Source organism: Lutra lutra, chromosome 3 (assembly GCF_902655055.1).
Source record: "Lutra lutra chromosome 3, mLutLut1.2, whole genome shotgun sequence".
Classification (NCBI taxonomy): domain Eukaryota; kingdom Metazoa; phylum Chordata; class Mammalia; order Carnivora; family Mustelidae; genus Lutra; species Lutra lutra.
Genome location: NC_062280.1, coordinates 179,650,607 through 179,668,891, shown reverse-complemented (window position 1 = coordinate 179,668,891; position 18,285 = coordinate 179,650,607). Strand labels below are relative to the sequence as shown.

Here is an 18,285-nt window from a genome sequence, read left to right as displayed (position 1 = left end):
GACAGAAGGACAGGTAAGGGAGAAAGTCTTTGTTCTATTGATCACAGACAACGAATCATGCTGACTCTCACTAGCAAAATCTATTGCAAGACTGGCTGTAACATTTAGTTTTAAAGTAAAAATATTGTCCAACTCCAGTAATAACAAGGATTATTCAATAACTAAGAAGGGGAGATTGATTATTGAAAAGAGTACACAATCCCATTATCACATCTGCATGTGTATTCACTGCTTTATCTAAATGAATACTTAGGCTCCTCATGGAAATTTTTGCAATGTGCTAGCAATATATTTGATGTTTCTGTATGTTGGCTGTTTTAAGTAATACTGAAATGAACAGGGGAGTACATACATCTTTCTTTAAATTAGTGTTTTTGTTTTCTTATGATATACTCTAAAGTGGAATTGCTGGATTATATGGTAGTTCCACTTTTTTAATATTCTGAAACCTCTATACTGTTTCCATAGAGGTTTCACCATTTTTGCATTCCCATCAGTAGTGCACAAGGGTTCCCTTTTCCCCACATCCTTGCCAACACTTGTTATTTCTTCTTCTTTTTGTTGTTGTTGTTGTTGTTTTTTAATTGTCGTTGTTTTATGTTTAATGTATGTGGGCTCTTCTGACAGGTATGTGGTGATAGCTCATTCTGGTTTTGATTTGCATTGCCCTAATGATTAATATTGTTGAGTATCTTTTCATGTACTTGTTGGCCATCTGTGTGTCTTCTTTGGAAAAATGTCTATTCATATTGATTGTTATCATTCTTGTTTTCCTAATGAGTTGTGTGAGTTCTTTATATATTTGGGTATTAACTTCTTCTCAGATGTATGATTTGCAGATACTTTCTCTCATTCAGTAGGTTGACTTTTCATTTAGTTTATGGTTTCCTTTACTGTGCAGAATCTTTTTAGTTTGATGTAGTCCTACTTGTTCGTTTTTGCTTTTATTGCCTTTCTTTTGGTATCAGTTTCAAAAAAAAAAAAAAGAAAAAACACATAATCTCCAAGACCAATGTCAAGGAGGTGACTGCCTATGTTTTGTTCAAAGAATTCTAAAGTTTCTGGTCTTACATTCAAATCTATAACCCATTTTGAGCTAATTCTTGTGCATAATGTAAGATAGTCCAGTTTCATTCTTTTGCATGTGATTGACAAATTTTCCCAAAACCATTTATTGAAGAAAGTATCCTTTTCCTGTTATATATTCTTGGCTCCTTGGTCATAAGTTAATTGATGAGATATATATATATATATATATATATATATATATATATATATATGCATGGGTTTATTTCTGGGCTCTCTGTTCTGTTCCATTGATCTATATATCTGTTTTTATTTCAATGCTATACTGTTTTTATTATTATAGATTTATAATATCATTTGAAATCAAGAATTACGATGTCTCCAGTATAATTTATACTTTAAAACATTTTTGTTATACACCATTTCCTACCAGCTAATGCCTCATTTCTTTCTTATGCTAAGCTGTTCAATGAGGTTGGCCTGAGCTGCATGTAGCTATTTAAATTTAAATTAAGTGTAATAAAAAAATTAGTTTTTTACTTACACTGTAAACATTCAAGTATTCAATAACCATGTATTACTACTGATTGTCACATTGGATAGTACTGATGATACATACATTTATTATAAATATAATAAATAAATAAATTAAATAAATAAAATATACAAATAAAGAGGATCAAAAAAGCCAAATATTTCTTTGAAATTAGTGATGAAATTCCTCAACTACTAGCCAGGCTTATCCAGGAAACAGAAATGGAAAGAATTCATATGGAATTAATGATAGGTATCACAGTGATTAGAAAGAAAATGCAGATTTACTATTCATAACACTGTTCAATAATGTAAGCATAGACAAATATAGTAATATCTAGAAAAATGTAACTTAACTAGTACTAAATCAAGAACAAATAAACATCCTGAATAATGACATAATTATTAAAATAATTGAAATAATAGTAAAAAGAAAACACTAGCACCAGAAGATTTTATAGACTAGTTCTACCAGATACTCAGTGTGTAGATAATTCCAATATTATAGTAAACTAGACAATAGAAAAGAGTAATGTTCTGAAACTCATTGTGTTCATTCAACTTAATACGATAACGGAAAAGAGTACAGAAAGGAAATACAGACAGATGAACAAAGGTGAAAATTTTTATATTAGTAATTGGTACTAAATTCAGTAGCATATTAAAAAAAAGTGATATAACATGAATAAGTAGAATTTATCCTGAAAAAACCCTATCTGGGATAGGTCTATGATGTTTGCTCCTTACCCTTATGACTGCTTTGTAGGCTCTTCTGCCTGGAAATTTTAGAGTAACTCCAGCAGGATCTCATTACTAGATTCAATTTGGTTTTTACTTTCGTTAATTAAGGGACTACTAAGCACATGGGTCACACAAACATGTGAAGCACATGTATACAATTAGACTGAAATCTCCCATAATTCTCTGGAAGCTTGACCTGACCCAATAAATTCACTTGCGTTTTGTAATGAAATTATTTTGCTGCGTTTAGGATTGTTCTTGTTGGGGTAGGCACATTTTCTTCATTTTCCTTTACCACTCATCTAATTCACTGTATTAATATGCATATACTGTATTAATTAGGACAACTTGGCTTTTATTGTGTTAACAAACAAAACTTAAATTCTCTACACACAGAGGTTTATTTCTTGCTGCCCTATGTCTGCTGTGGAATCAAACACCTATCTAGAGGATGCTGTTTGTTCCCATCCATGTAGGTAACCAGTCATCTAGCCTGCTCAGGTCTTAACATTCCTCCTCCACCTCCAAACAAGATCTTGCATTTTACAGCAGGCTATAATGTAAATGGAAGGCCTCACATGAGTTTTCCTATGCTCATGCCTGCAATGAGTCATTACTTGTAGTCACAACATAGAGCCAACTTAAATATAAGGGAGCTAGAAAAATGGGATATCCTATTTCTTTTACCCTTATTTGTCACTAAAAGTCATAGGGGGTAAGAATATAAAGAAGGAAATAAACACATCACCTTGGGGGAGAGACTACTTAAAGTAGCATAGTCAGGAAGAACCTCCTTGAAGATGGGACATTTGAGTTCATCAGATCTGTATGGGATGTGCTTTTGTTTGAGACACTATGTACTGCTGATTCTGACCTAGAATCTGTAGTTGCATGCTAAACTATGGATTTTACTTAGAGGGGATGCAAATAATTTCTGACAAGAAGAACCCAAAATCATGATCACATTGCCTTCAAGAACAAAAATTCAGTAAACATAAACTTCTGAACATAAATTTGTAAATAAGCTGGCAATACTCCTATTTCTCAATTCTTACAATTAATTCTCAAAATGTTCCCTTTCTGTACAAGTACAGTCATGACTGTATATTGACAGAAGAAAAACACAACCCAATGGCAAATGGATCTTCTTTTCAGTGAATGCTGCTAGAACAACTACACATCCACATGTCTAGAAAGATGAATCTAGAACAGACCTTATATTTTTCACAAAAATTAATGCAAAATGCAACACAGACCTAATTGTGAAATAATACTATAAAACTCCTAAAATGGGTGATTCAGTTGGTTGAGTGTCTGACTCTTGATCTCAGCTCAGGTCATGCACTCAGAGTCCTGAGATCAAGCCCCACATCAGACTCCATGACGGGCATGGGGCTTGCTTAAGGTTCTCTCTCAGCCTGCCTGGGCTTGGTCAGTTAAACATCTGCTTTCAGCTTAGGTCATAATCTCAGGGTCCTGGGATCAAGCCCCACATCAGGCTCCCTGTTCAGCGAGAAGCCTGACTCCCCCTCTCCTCTAGGCTCGTGCTGTCACTATCTCTGCCTGTCTCTCTCAAATAAATAAATAAAATCTTTAAAAAAAAAAAAAGAGGGGCGCCTGGGTGGCTCAGTGGGTTAAGCCCCTGCCTTCGGCTCAGGTCATGATCCCAGGTCCTGGGTTCAGGCCCCACATCGGGCTTTCTGCTCAGCGGGGAGCCTGCTTCCTCCTCTCTCTCTGCCTGCCTCTCTGCCTACTTGTGATTTCTCTCTGTCAAATAAATAAATAAATAAAAATCTTAAAAAAAAAAAAAAGGTTCTCTCCTTCTCCCTCTGCCCCTCCCCCACCATGTGTGTGCATGCTCGCTCTCTCTCTCTCTCTCTCTCTCTCAAAAATAAATAAAAAATAAAAACCCTCCTAGAATATAACATAGAAGAAAATCAAGGTGACCTTGGGTTTGACAATAACTTTGTGGATACAATACCAAAAGCACAATCCATGAAAGAAAAAAAATGATAAATTAGAACTTCATTAAAATTAAAAACTTCTAATCTGTAAAATATACTGTTAAACCTCCTCCTCCACCTCCTCTTCCTCCTTCTTTTTACTTGCAAACTGCACAAGACAGTTCCTCTGTTACAGTTTCTATAGGGAATCCCCTTATTTCCCACTCTCATCACAGTTCCAGCAGTTTCTGGAATACGTCAGTTTCTGAGCACAGGTAAAAATTACTTCATTCCATTCTTCATCAACAAAAGTAAGTGGCAGAGGTTTTTGATGTTGCTAATGCTGGTTTTCTCACTTCTCCCTGTTTGCTCTTCCAGCTTTTCCATCACTTGTGTATCTAATCTATGGTATTAGTGTCGTTCTAACTGAAAAATTAGAGTGATTTCTTTTAACCTGACCTGCCCCTGAGTAATACAGGTATAATCCAGTAAAGAAGAAAAGGGGGTTTCTAGAACAATGGTTAAGGACTGGAACAGAAAGGAGCCAAGACAATCAACTGATAAAAGTTGAAAACTGAAGACTCAATAAATAGTAAGAAAGGATATTTTGAGGTATCTTTTGTTCATCATTCTCAATCCCACACTAACTCAAATATGAAACTACTCCTCAGTGTTGTCAATTTAAAAGATCGTAATAGCAGTTAGCATTCATTCTCATCACATGGCCTATCATAAACCTTTCCTTTTTTTTTATTTTAAAGATTTTTAAAATTTATTTATTTGAGAGAGAGGAAGAGGGAGAAGCATAAGCAGGGGGAGGGATAGAGGGAGAGAAAATTCCAAGCAGACTCCCTGTTAAGCACGCAACCCTCCTCCAGGGCTGGATTGCACAGTCTGAGACCATGACTTGAGCCACCCAAGAACCCTTAGCATAAACCTTTCTAAATTGATCATTATTCCACATAAATCATTCCAGGGATGCAATGTCCTTGGAAAGCAGTCACGTAAAGGGAATATGATTCAAGAAGAGATTCATAATATTTTATTTGTAAAATAAAATAAGGTTCAAGAAAGTGGAGGGGAGAGATTTCAAGAGGGAAGAAAGAAAATGGAATTGAGGACATACCTCAAGTAACATGTTTCTTTGTCAGGGCTGTCCACAGGAAAAGAACTAACTGTTTATTTATAGGAAGATATAAAAGAAGATATTTCTTGTAGTAATGGCTCACCTTGTTATGGAGGCTGAAAGGTCCCACAATCTTCTGTCTGAAAGCTGGAGAACCAGGAAAGCTGATGATACAGTTCAATTTGTGTCCAAAGTCCTGAGAGTCAGAGGAACCAATGGTATAACTCCAGTCTGAGGTCAAAGGCCTAGAAACCAGAAGGCTATAGGTGTGAGTCCTGGAGTCTGAAGGCCAGAGAACCAGGATCTCCAATGTCTTGGGCAGAAGAAGACAGTTCCTCTATGATCACAGTTTCTGTAGGGAATTCCTTTATTTCCCACTCTCATCATGGTTCCAGCAGTTTCTGGAATACCTCAGGGTATGATTTCAGGGTCCTGTTTCAAGCTCTGTGTTGGGCTCCGCATTCAGTGGGGAGTCTGCTTGAGAATTCTCTCCCTCTTCCTCTCCCTCCACCCCTCCTCTCACTCATGCTGAGTCACTCTATCTAAAATAAATAGAAAAATCTTTAAAAAATAATATAACCATGAAAATTCTGGTACTGTGGTAAATCCAACGCAAATAAAGAGTAGAAGAAATTTCTTAGATACCATATGTGAATATGCTCAAATTTTGAATTAGATTATTTAAATGTGATATATAATAAACCTCAGTTATAAAACCTCTGTTATACTCAATTTGGGGGAAAATATGAGTTTATAACTTTATAAACAAATCAATTTCTGAGTCATTTTCACTGAAGTAATGAATATCTCATTCCCAAAACACCAAATTTTTTGTGATGACCTTAGTAAATCCACCTTTTATAACTTATTCATTATCATTTTCAATGCAATCAAATAAGTGTAAGAGAAATCAAACAATATTATAATCATACAGATACTAACGAATCCATATTTCTTAAAGTAGAGAACTTTTATATCCACATGGAAAAAAAACTATCTTTCAGTGTTTTATATTCCTTTAACAATGTAATGCAAGCTTTTTACTTCTATTTATACTGCATAATTTACCTTAAGCATTTGAAGATTCAGGAATTTGTATATCTGCTTAACCTTAGAACCTGGTTTAAAAATGAAGTAGATTTTGCAAGGAGAAATTTATAATATTAAAATATACCTCAGGCTCTCAATATTTTATGCATTAAATTTGGGAAATTTATTATGAAATACATGACATTGACTCCAATATTTTTTAAATCTAATTTTCATTAATTTTCCAACATATACTAAAGAAAGGGAAATTATTAGTTTAAATAAATAAGATTTTTAATATTATCTAGTAGTAGAGCACAGTGAGTAAAACACCCTCCTATTATAAGGAATTGCTTCCCATTAGAGATACTATTAAATTTCATCGGAAGGGAGCAAAGATGAATTAGCAGCCTTTGTAACAAACCAACAGCCACAGCAATCTTGGGAAGAGAATTGCTACTTAACCATACCTTGTATGAGTGCTTCACAGACACGGAAATTCTGTGATGGAAGAGAGAACATGACTTTAAATGTATTAGTTTGGAGGGGGATGAGGGGGTTGGGAAGGCTTGGTGGTGGGTATTGAGGAGGGCACATATTGCATGGAGCACTGGGTGTGATGCATAAACAATGAATCTTGGAGCAATGAAAAAAATAAAATTAAATAAAAAATTAAGTATATTAGTTTGGGTGGTCAATGGAGTAGAGGGTCATGACAGTAGCAATATCCTAAATTAGAAACAATATAAATTTTACAAGCCATTTTCATGATATAATTAAATCATAAGTGTAGTACAATTACAAATGGAGGAGAAAAACCCTACCAATATAATGATGTTAGTAACTAGTTAAAAGAGAAAAGCATTAATATTAAAGTATATCCTCAGAGACTATTTGTTGGCTTTATTCTTCTATCAAAGCATCTATATCACCAAGCATGTAACTTATAAAGGTCCATGCTTGGTGATACAGATAAATTGATACAAGTATGTACCTTTGTAAGAATGAACTGTCACTTCTGCTATATTGTATGTATTATTCCTATGAACAGTATGTTGTATATTATACTGTCTTATATTATATTACATTATTATTATACTGAATTTTTTCCTTTACTTATATCTACATAATAAAGAATTTATATGAGAGGTCTTTCAGTTTTGCCCTCTTCCTACAAATGACTGTGCATCACTGCATTTTGGGCAGATGAGTATTAATCTAAAATGTATTAAAATTCTTCAGAGATTCTATAACTTCTTGTACCAGTGAACATATTTAGTATTATTTGATACTGTTTGAAACTGTCAGCCTTAATAAATCACTATTATTTTTCACAATGCCTTCACATGTAAAAATGTATTCTTATTATATCAATATCACTTTTATTTCTCTGCCCTCTACTTAATATTTATCAACAGTATTAAACATTATAATGCTTTATTAATTTCTGTTTTCTTTACCTTTCTCATGTTACCTTTCTTCTGATATTTTTGCCCACTTGTATTTTACTTGTTTACTTTAAAATCCTTACTTTCTTATATAAAAAGCTGGCTGCTTCCTTTTCCCGTCATTAATTTTGTTTGTAATGTAATCACCTTACTCAGTGCTATGAGACAAATGCAATTTCTTTAACATGGCCATCAAACAGACCGCCTTCTATAAAGAGCTATAAAGCTGCTTTTATGTGGAGAGCTGAGACATAATTCAATTAGGAAAAACACTGTAAAATAATAGGTTTTTAAATTTGTATGTACAAAAGAAAAAGTATAACCATAATTTTTATAAATTTTGAGTCAATGTAAAATGCTGGTCAATAATGAATTTTTAAATTTTAAAGATTATGATATCTAAAAAGATGCTTTACTATGATGGATATTACTTATACTGTGATAGCCCTCATTATTATAAAGCGCACAGTGGCTTCAGAGTTCAGAAACTGGGGCATGTTTCAGATATCCGACTTTGGAAAGTCACCAAATTCGCAAGTCTTCTGCTTTTACAATGGCATGAGCTGCAAGACAGCCTGGATAACATCTTGGCACCCTTCCGAGGCAATGAGGCACTGATGCCTGTCAGTGCAAGTGCAATTTGTATTTGCCTATGGAATCCTTGGTTATTTGGATTTAAATTTGGGTATCTCCTTTATGCTAGAAACCAATGAAATAATGAACTACCATTCTGAAGATCCAGAAAGCTAATCAATCTTCTTCCTGACACGTATAAAACTTCTCTGTGTAATCTATTTCATGCTTCACATTCATTGTTTGCTTTTCAGACAGTTATAAAGCTTTCTACTAGGAAATGTTCTCTTTCAAATTCCTTTAAACAGAAATTCTGCATGAATCTTTTAGATACGAAGGACTTCTCGGATAGGGTAACAGTTTGACATATTGTAGGATACATTAAATAAGTAAATCACTCATTTTTTAAAAATTACTTGTTCTGGTACTGTTGTAGAAGTAAGGGTTGGTTATACCAATGAAATATATGGCCGAGGCTACTACATTATAATTGCTCACATTTTTTTTTTAATTTTATTTATTTCTTTGACAGAGACAGATCACAAGTAGGCAGAGAGGCAGGCAGAGAGAGGAGGAAGCAGGCTCCCCGCTGAGCAGAGAGCCTGATGCGGGACTCGATCCCAGGACCCTGAGATCATGACCTGAGCCGAAGGCAGAGGCTTTAAACCACTGAGCCACCCAGACACCCATAATTGCTCACATTCTAATGGGAATAACCCTCAAATATTTAAGCAAACTTAAAAATCATGGGAGACTGTGTAAAAGATAAGATGCGAGTTATTTAAAGGGTAATTAGTATATAGCGCTATGAAGATAGAGTGATCATTTCAGGAAAAAAGATACAACATGAGCATTGCACATAGAGGTCAGACAAGCATAACACCCGAAGACATATAAATAGCTTTGTATGTCAGGGGCATGGGGATAAGTATGAGCTATCAGAGGAGATGGAGAAGAGGAATTGTTAATGACATTTTGTATCTTGCTAAAGTTATTGGATTTTATCCTGGGGATTTGAGGTGGGGAAGTGACCCTATCAGAAGTATGTTTGAAAAAGATTATTATATCAGCAGCATGAAGGATAAATCTGACAGGGATCTGAAGCCAGAAGAACATTTAATAGATAGGAGAGATGCAAAGAGCAGCATAGACAGTGCACATTAGTGAGCCTTCAAAAATGTTTATTGAGTTGAGATGCATTGAAGAAGTTTGTTGAAACTTTCTTTTCTCACGTCTTATTTTTAGAAAATGTCAATAGCACCTATTCATTGGGTTACTTCAAAGGTCCTCTGCTGAACCTTGGTGAGGGTGAGATAGTTGAAGTCTGGGTGAGTGACCCATCTCATCACAGATGCTTCAGAAATGTCATCAAACACTTCTCTACAGATGGTTCCATTGTTCAAAATGGTCTTTATAGGTCCTGAGTCTTATGCTGCAGTCTAATGCACAAAATAGTATCCTCCTTTTTGCAGTGGAATTCAGTCAGTAACTTAATTATTCTCTTTGCACCCGGCAAACAACATGTTAGTGACTGCACTCTCTTTGACTGTTAGAACCGCTCTCCTTCCCTATTAACTACTCTTATGACTACGGTGTATTCCATTTTCTTTTCTAGGTCATCTTCAGAAAGTGTTGCCAATAAAATAAATCATCTAGCAATTCCTTGTCAATAATTTTGAAAGCTAAGGTATACCAAAGAGCAAGTTGCCTACAGATGATTGAAAGCTGACTGTAGCATTTTTATTTTTGGAACATCTCCACAATTTTCTAAATGTGTCATTGTAACACTGTTATATACATGAAAAATAGCTTTTCTCATTTTACAAATGGATGAATTAAAATACAAAAGATTGACTTGTAAGAAGTTAGTAAGAGTGCTTAGTTCAAAAGGAGAAAGAATAACACACTAGCATATGATAGTATTTCAATACCTCTAGTATCTTTATTGGCAGTAAGATTCTATTTGTTCACCTAGGCAATGGAAAATATTATTCTCTGTGAACACACATAAATGTACATTTCCTCCTTTGAATACATATATAATTTCAAGTCATACAATTTTTCAGGCTTGCTAAAAAGCCTAGAAACAACAATGGACCCAGTAACAGTGAGTACCTTGCAAACAAATTGTGGTCTCCTAAATAGTACTTCCCATTAAAATAAATTGGTGTCCTCGAAGAAATAGCTAAATCCAGATATAGTGCAAAAGCTACCAGGAACATGTAAAATGGACTCAGGGTCCAATTTGAAGAGATTTCTGTATAGGCAATTCTGAATAGGCAATTTGAGCAGCCAAACAAGTGGAACTAACTGAACAAATTATTGACATTAATAAGATATGATAAATTCATGAATTGATAATGTTACCTAATGAGAAACTTACCAGTCACATTTGGTGGATACTGGATAACCAAAGTATTCTGCAAACTGATAAATAAAGGAAAAGACTCAAGGTTTCATTCTAACATTCTTGTACAAACTGCAACTAAATAGTTGATGATTTTAAAAAAAATAAGCACCCCAGCTAATAAAGGAAATGCACTATGAAAGAATTGGAATATAATGCAATCACTCATTAAATTATTGACATAGAAAATGTTTATCTATGACTGACTAAATTATTAGGAGAGAGGCTAAAGAGGATTGGGCTAACAGTACTAGAACTCATTAATCAATATTAAAGTTTAAAGAAGGAAAGCAATACACAGTATTTCTGTAACAGAAAATATAAAATACTAACTTTGACTCTTTGAAGCCAAAATATAATATCTGAGTTGGATTGAATCAATCAGTCTATGAGTTTATTTGAAATACAGAAAATAGGTGGAGAAAATATGGCATCAAGGATGAAAAATCCAGAGTGTGAGTGTTGGAAGAGGTCCTCTCGAAGACATAACTGACAGTTGTCCTGTCAGCCAACCCAAGCAGGCTTCCACTCCTTCTCTGTCCTTGGAATGTACACTTTATATATTCTTCCCACCATTCCCACAGTGGGAACTGTTACAAGGACATAGTCTTGAGAAGTACAGTGTCTTTGGTACCTTCTGGACAGTATATGTGACTCAACTGAGTTAAGGCAGACCTCTGTGTAAACTTTGAGATTTGGCAAGAAGGTGTGGAGATCCACTTGTCTTGCTGCCTCCCAAGATAGGCCTCCTATGTAAGGTTCCTTGTTTATTAAGCTTGCCACCTACCTACCTAGAGTGGTCCACCTCTTCTTTCTGTCTCGCCCTACTCTCCATGTAAAGGGGAGAGTTTCAAATTTCACCCAGGAAGCTCCCAAAGTTTCAAACTAATAGTGAGACACATATAGGACAAATGACTTGGTTTCGTCAACAGTAACAAACAATTTTTAATTACAAGAAAAAAAAAAAGATTAAAGTAGTATTCAGAAATGTGTCAATCCAGTACAATGTGTGTATTTGTTTGGATATTCATACATACAAAGCAACTTGAAGAAAAGAAAGAATAGGGCAAATGTGAATACTGACTGGATAATTATGTTACTGAAACATTATTGTTAATGTTTTGATGTAAAAATTTTATAAAGAATCCTAATCATTTAGAAATGTGAATTGAGTTGTTTATAGATTAATTATATGATTCGGGGCACTTGCTTTCAAGTAAGTCAGGAGGTAAAGATAAAACCAGAGGGCTGATGACTTAATTAACTGTTAAAGTTGGCTCTTCACTAGATCAGGGTTCTTTATACTGTTCATTCACTTCTACATATGTTTTAGAGGTTCTGTCAAAAAAAGAAGGTTTTAAATAATGAATTCTGGAACACTGAAAAGAAATTTAAAAATAAATAAATATAAATTTTTAAAAAAGTTTTAAAAATAATTTCCTTTAAGTTCCATCTGATCCATCATGGAACAGTGTTTCACTAAAAATTGGTGTAAAATAATTCGGTTTCTTTCTTTACTGGTGAGAGAAACAAGGAATAGCGAAAGAAAGTTTCCCATGCAGAGGAAGGAGGGTGTTAAAGGACACGGTAGAGCAGCTGCCAAAGAGTAGAGCTCAATTATTCTGAAGGCTCACGGTAGCAACAGTTGTGCTGAGGCTACTGAATGAAAGTCACATAGACTGTGGTTAAATGTATTACTTACCTTGAGTTCCAATTAATAAGAACTTTGCTCTGGGTTGTGATGAGGGAGTGTTGAAGTTCACCAAGATTTGTGCAGAACAGGTACTGAGGGAACAGATCGGCTTACTGGAGGTGTTAGGCCATCAGAGTCACCACATCCAAAAAGTCAGCAATTTGTCTCAGTGGGGGAAGATAAGATTAGGTAATTGTCCTACAACTGATTATGTTAAGAACAAATTATTTATGTAGATATAGATGCAAATAATATCTGTATAATCTCCAGGCTCTCTCGTAAATACCATATTGTAGGTACTCACTAAATATTCTCAATATTGGCTATGAGAATGATGACTTGGGAACAAAATAATAGAGAGTTAATGATCTTCTTGTAATGAGGAAAGCAAGAGCCATGGAAATAAAGAATACACACAGAAGGCCAGTCTTGAGAAATGAGATACTTTGAAGGGAAGGAGTACTTTGTTGCAGGTAGAAAATTGAGGCACAGTCATCACCCTCTGATTTATGGCAATAAAGAAATAATGTTGGAGCCCAGAGGTTCATAGTGGATAACACAAATCTTGGGTCTGGGCATTTGGACAAGATGCAAATTCACAGGACAGTTCTTTGGGTATAATTATAATTTCTCATAGTTAGAATGTACTCAGAAGCATTAGCACAATTAAGCCTGGAGCTGAAAAGATTCTTTGGACCAAGATTGCTGGAGCTGCTGAGAGAAAACTGAGAAACTGGAAATACATCAGAGACAGATGTTGCAGCTCTTCCAATGTTGGCTCTAGCCAGTCCTGTTACTTACTACATTTGCAAACATTTATTGTGTAAATGGTGCTGGTTTCTTTTTCTGTCTTGAAAGAATCTTATCTTCTGTTGTATTCCAAATCAAAGACTTGTTTATTTTAGTGCTCCACCTGAAGTTTTTAATGATTCATTTTTTTCTTATATTTTTGAGCCTTTAATTTCTGTCAGTTTAACATACAGTGTATAATAATTTTAACATTTTCTGGAACCAGAGCATGCTGGAATATTAGAAATATAAATAGCCATAGCATTATCTAATAAAAGAATATCAAAGAATAAACAAAGAATATTTATTTAACTTACTTGTAGTTGGTTAACAACTTAGTGTGGGACTCTTTCATTGGAATCTGATTTCTTTTACTGTACCTTGTATTACATAATTACTATTAATTCTTAGGAGGAGTACCTGTAAGAAATATACATGGTTTGTGAAATATTTTTTATTTAGAAAACAAAACAAAAACTAAACACTTGGTTAATCTGGCTAAAGGAAATTATCTGTGCAATATCTAAAATTAGCAGAAACATGAAATTTATATCACCTTAGTAAAGGGAAATTAATTTTAGAAAATTAAACGGAGGGAGAGTCACCAAAATTCCATTTTCCTTACCTTGTTCCTATATGGATGATTTCAACTCTTCTTCAATTCTTTTGAAGAACAAAGCACTGGTAGATCGCTTCTCGGCCTTTTGGCTAAGATCAAGTGCAAAGCACTGGTAGAGATTTTCTTTTTTAGGATTTGCTGAATATAAGAATTCAGACAAATAATGATCAGATATTTTTTAGTCAAAATTATTCTTAATGTAACACAAGATAAAATATGTAGAAATTTCAATTTTATGAGGTTGAAAAAGTTTAATTTTAATGTTCATAATTTAGGATCTATACTTTATTTTCTATTTTTTAAGAGGAAAGTCTTGTTAGGATATAGGTAACTCATCTTGCATAGGACATAAGTCTGTGTCTTTAGCAGAAAAGGAGTTTGGGAAACAAAGTTCCTTGCTTCCACGTTGGAGAAGGACTTACACTTTAGTTAATTCTTCTATAAAGGAAATGTATTTAAGATACTGGCAAGTTATGAAGCATAAGTGATAATAGCACCTACCCAAGGAAATTGACAATCTCTAATTTTTTTTTTAATAGGTACTTTAACTTGAAAGCAATCTGAGGATACAGGTAATACACAATTGCAATTTTATTGAAAAATGTGGCTTTCCACTATGTCGATAGCAGTTTCTGGAATCCATTGCTTAGTACAGTGGTGCCAATCATGTCTCAGACCACGGCAACATCAGTAGGGTCAGAGCTTTGATGTCTTAGGTGGGATTCTTGAGAAACAGATTCTGATATGAAGATAGACAAGCCAAAGTTTACTGGGGAGTGCTTTTAGGGACCATAGGTTTTTTTGTGTTGTTTTTTGTTTTGTTTAGTTTGTTTTTTTATGTTCATTTGTTTCTGCAAAACGCAGTGTTTTTAAATTATTATTGTGTTCAGTTAGCCAGCATATAGTACATCATTAGTTTTTGAAGTAGTGTCCAACGTTTCATTAGTCGAGTGTAACACCCAGTGCTCATCACCACACATGCCCTACTTAATACCCATCACCTGGTTGCCCCATTCCCCTACCCACCTCCCTTCTGTAATCTCAGTTTGAGGAACCATAATTTCAAAAGAGTAAAAGATGCAGGATTGCAGAGAAGAAGAAGTTGAATTGCCATAAAACTGAATAAGAACTTCCAGATTATCGCACAGGGCACTCCAAAGCTAAATGAAATAGCAATTCAGACTTTTTCCAAATTGAGATACGGGGGCCAGGCTTTGTATGCCATATGTCTTTGGATATGAGTTACTTCTAAAATGGGAACAAACTTAAGTGAGACAGCTACCCTTGGCTAAGAGCAATTCCTTGAGATGGACTCATCTTTGAGGCTTCAGTATCCAAGAATGCTGGTATCTTTATCCTTAGAGGAGGAGATCTAAGCTATGTACGGAGCAGTGTTCAAATGTTCTTCCTGGTTGTGTCATCTTTCTGGCCCTCCTAGAGATTGTGAGTTAAGAGGCTTAATCATGTGACTTTTGCTATAGTAATTAAAATAGATTATGTTGTACACCAGTAATGATATAATATTGTTTTTCCTTAGATTCTTACATGAGATATTTTTGCCCATGTTAACTAAAAATTAGAATGTATTACCATTCATGCAAAACCCTTTCAAGATTTCCTAAGGGTTATTGATAGGAAAATGAGGAATAACAGGAATCAGTCTTTATGTGTATCTTTCCATTTCTTTCTATATTAGAGCTTATAAATGAAGACCAGGTGCTACAGAGGCATTGAGAGCTTGTTGTAGGCATGACACACTTGTCAGTTCCCCTCATGCTACAACAGGCTCCATCACTAACAAAGTTAAGAAAACTACAGTGGAGTGGGGGGCGCCTGGGTGGCTCTGTTGGTTAAACGTCTTTCCTTTAGCTGGGGTCACGATCCCAGAGCTCAGTGAGGAGACTGCTTCTCCCACTCTTGCTCCCCTTACCTGCTTCTCTGCCTCTCTCACTCTCTCTGTCAAATACATAAATAAAATCTTAAAAAAAAAAAAAAAAGGGGGCGCCTGGGTGGCTCAGTGGGTTAAGCCGCTGCCTTCGGCTCAGGTCATGATCTCAGGGTCCTGGGATCGAGTCCCGCATCGGGCTCTCTGCTCAGCAGGGAGCCTGCTTCCCTCTCTCTCTCTGCCTGCCTCTCCGTCTACTTGTGATCTCTCTCTGTCAAATAAATAAATAAAATCTTTAAAAAAAAAAAAAACAAAACTCAGTGGGGATGCATTAGTTAAGTCTTCACAAAAAAGAAAGAGAAGAAAGATGAGATATCCAAACGGAGAACTTGGGATGAAATTGGGATACTTATTTTTGTTTTGGCCTTTTTTTATAGGAGACAAATATGAATTGGGTAGAACTAAGCCAGTATCTGCTGATACCACCGTATCAGATATAAATATTCAGTGCAATCCTTCCCTTCATTATTTCCTGTTTTCTTCACCCATGCTGTTTCCTTAGAGTTTTATCATCTCTTCTATTCTGAAAAATAAGCCAGTAAGAAGAGTGTTTATAAGGTACCTCCATCTCTTTGACAATTCATTTGGCATTTTAATTACTTTTAATCTTTTGTATTTTTCTTCCAATATTAAATTTCTCCATTGAGTAAAACTTGGAAAAGTCAAAACAAAGAAACAAACATTTATAGAATTCCAATAAGACACAGAAGCATTTTAATTGGTCTCAAAAAAAAAAAAAAGTGAATCAGGTGATTTTTTTTTTAAGCTAGATTTATTCCGTTTTGCTCATTATCATCTTTAATCTCCTGGCCTCCAGTTCTAATGTGTGGCTGTTGTTAAGATAGCAGGAGTCATCTCTTGGCCAGATCAACACAGTGTGTGGGAGCCAGGGAAAAAAGTAAAAAGAAAGTGGTGTCAGAAAAAAACTTGACATATAGAAGAGTGTTCTGGAGAACCTTGAGAAGAATTTGAGTAGTCATTGTAGAGGAAACATGGGCAGGAAGCTTGAGGCTCAAGAAGGCCTGTGAAGTGTAGACAGCACTCCTGATTTTCAAGTGATGTGGGCTGCTGATAGGACTATTAAGCCTATGAAGGAAATCTATGCAGCCCCTGCTGTTAATCCATCTGCAGAAAGTTTCATATGCCAGTTTTCTTAATTAGAGTGGACAGAGAGGGGCATCCTGTTGAGATTAAGTCCACAGCACAATAAAGGAAGAAACTGTTTTTACTTATTGGGCTGCTACCAAGAAATGTGCTAATTACCAAGATAGGAGAACATTTTGTATATCTGATAAGTGAAATTCTTCACAAATAAAAAGATTGGAGGTGATCTTTGAAATTTTTATTCAACAAGGAAGAATGCAGCCTACTGAGAATGCTGATTGAACTAACTGTTCTAAATATGTTTACTTCATCTCTAACCCCAATTTACATAGAATTCCACTGTGCTAAAATGTGTGATGGACCTTTCCCATCCTAGAAGGGGAATTTATATTTTTTTCAACAAGGCAAAGATATTTTCATAATTGTGTTATTTAAGAGCTGTGAATGCCCTATATGCTTATGCTAGAAATGGAATAACAGTTTGAAATACAGGAAGATCTACACGGTCATTTTAAGAAATGTTTGATACCATGGTATCAGATACAAATCTTCATTATTTCCTGTTTCATTATTTCCTGTTTTCTTCACCCATGTTGGTTCCTGGTAGTTTTATAATCTCCTCTATTCTGAAAAATAGGTCAATATGAATAATGTTCAGAAGGTGTGTTCATCTCTCTGACTTTCCATTGGCACTCTAATTAATCTTTTGTATTGTTTTGTTCCAATATTAGATTTCTCCATTGGCTTTTATAATTACATTGTCTACCTTTGTGACTTAAGTAAGTATGCAAAGATTTTCTTTTTTGTGGATATCTCTCACTTTTTCTGAGTATTTTCAATACTCTAGTTGATGTATTTGATTTTTTCTTAAAAAGCCATTTACGAATTATGAAAATGACTTATGAAAAGACTAGATTTATAATTTTGCCTTTATTATTAACATGTTCACTTCATGTTTTCATTAACATTTGCAGAATAAAGTAATTCTATTTTAAGTTAGATTTCTCCTAAAATTGGAAGACATTTTAATAGCTAATTAATAGAATAGAATATATTATATAACCTATCATAATTCTTTATATTCATTAAAAATGCATATATAAATGTATACTATGCATACATAAGTATATAATAAATATATGTTAATTATAGATATATAGTGATTCCTAATTACTACTATATTATATATATAAATATATTGATCAACACATAGAGATATAGACACAGATAGATATACATATTAGTTATATATATTTCTTTCATGCCCACTTTTTGTTGTCATCTACAGAGTGTCATGTTTATGCACAT

General features: G+C 34.6%; 1 long non-coding RNA gene across 1 annotated transcript in view; it reads left to right on the top strand.

Moving 5' to 3' along the window:
* Positions 1 to 18,285, top strand: part of LOC125095423 (uncharacterized) — a 118,399-nt gene that overhangs the window by 57,639 nt on the left and 42,475 nt on the right. The gene's annotated exons all lie outside the window — the stretch shown is intronic.